Raw genomic sequence first — 2,198 nt, 5'->3', positions numbered from 1 at the left:
GTTGCTGGAAAGCAGAACGTGTTCTTAAGCCCCAGGAATCTGCGAGAGTGCTGTCTCTTTAAATATCCAAAATAGTCAAGCTGCTTTTTAAACTTTCAAAATGGCGGCATCCTCTGGACCGGTAAAGGTCCACAGTTTAGCCCACCTTTCTCTTCACCTTCTCTGTTTGTTCCCCAGCCACCGTGCACAGTCCTGTGTGCAGTCCCTGGCTAGGAGGGTGATTTTTAGGTTAATTCTTAGGACCTACCACCACTCTGGAATCTTCAAGTTGTCTGTGCCATCAGGATTGCTCAGGATTGCTGCCAGCCCACATCTCTGTATATCTCATTTTTTGGTATTTTCACGCAAATTCTTCTGCTAGTTGGGGTTTAACCCACTTTTATATCCTTCCCTTCAAGGCTCAGGGGTCCAGGATTATCTTCTGTGTCTGTGTTAATTGATTTCCCTTTTCTTTGTTGAAGAGGGCCTGTGCAGTCTTTCTGCCTAGTCCACCATCTTGCAGGAACTCTCTCCTTTTTACTTTTTTAATTGTAGTAAAATATAAATATTAAAAAAATTGATATTCAGAATATTTTTCAGTACACAATTCAGTGGCATTAATTATATTCACAATATGGTGTAATCATGATAACCATCTATTTCAAGATAGTGATCCTTGTGGGTTCCAGTAAGGGGTGGGAGGCAAGGCTTGGCCCCAGCCAACTAGAGCCAGGAAAGGGGGGAATGGAGTGGCCAGTGACCACAGGAGCAGCAGGATCCAGGTAAGGGTTGGGAGGCAAGGCAAGACCCAGCCCCCTAGAGCCAGGGAAAGGAGGGAGCAGCTGTGGACCACAAAGTGGCAAGTTCCAGGTAGGAATTAGGTAAGGGGAGGGTGCAGAGGTTTCTAACAGCTAAGGGAGACAAACTTGTTTGTCAGTGTGTCATCCTGTGGGCATGTATGTTGCTGTGAGGCTTGAGGTTGTGCCACCAGTGTTTCAGACAAAAACAGAGTTGCACATGGTGCAGAGGTTTCAACACAGTTTACAGATTAAGACAGACTAGGAAAGAGGAGGTCATCCACTTCTCAAATTTGGTGAGGGAAAACCTTATGAATAGCAGAGAAACATTGTCTGATACATTACTGGGCAACTTTATGAATAGCTTGGAAACATTGTCTGACACAGTATAGGAAGACTAGCCCCTTGGGTTAGAAGGTGCCTAAAATACAACTGGGAAAGAGCTGCCTTATCAGAGTAGAACAAACCTTAATGAAATGGATATGGTAGGTCCTTCAGGACCTCCATATGCTGATGTGGCACAACTCAAATGGAAGAGAAACACCTACAAACATGCATTAATAATCAGAACATGGAATGTACTAAGTATGAATGTAGGAAAATTGGAAGTTATCAAAATGAAATGGAACTCATAAAGATTGATATCCTAGGCATTAGTGAGCTGAAATGGACTGGTTCTGGGCATTTTGAATCAGACATATGATGCCAGGAATGACAAATTGAAGAGGAATGGTGTGTCATTCATCATCACAAAGGATGTTTCAAGATCTGTCCTGAATACAATGCTGTCAGTGATAGGATAATATCTATATGTCTACAAGGAAGATCCTTAATACTACTATTATTCAAATTTACACACCAACCACCAAAGCCAAAGATGAGGAAACTGAAAATTTTTATCAACTTTTGCAGTCTGAAATTGATGAATCATGAAATCAAGATGTGTTGTTTATCACTGGTGATTAGAATACAAAAGTTGGAAACAAAGAAGAATCACCTGTAGTTGGAATATTTGCCATTGGTGACAGAAATAACACTGGAGATCACATGATAGAATTTTGCAAGACCAATGACTTACTCATTACAAATACCTTTTTTCATCAACACAAACGGTGGCTATACACATGGACTTCACCAGATGGAGTACACAGGAATCAGACTGACTACATCTATGGCAAGAGGAGTTGGAAAAGTTCCATATGTTAGGCCAAAACCAGGCCAGGAGCTGATTGTGAAACAGACCATCAACTGCTCATATGCAAGTTCAGCTTGAAGTTGAAGACAATTAAAACAAGTCCACGAGAGCAAAAATATGACCTTGAATATATCCCTTCTGAATTTAGAGACCATCTAAGGAATAGATTTGATGATTTATTGAACACCAATGACCAAAAACCAGAAGAATTGTGGGATGACCTCAAG

The sequence above is a fragment of the Orycteropus afer genome, unplaced genomic scaffold (assembly GCF_000298275.1).
Source record: "Orycteropus afer afer isolate SDZICR_OR568_19922 unplaced genomic scaffold, OryAfe1.0 scaffold00066, whole genome shotgun sequence".
Lineage (NCBI taxonomy): Eukaryota > Metazoa > Chordata > Mammalia > Tubulidentata > Orycteropodidae > Orycteropus > Orycteropus afer.
This window is presented reverse-complemented; position numbering follows the sequence as displayed.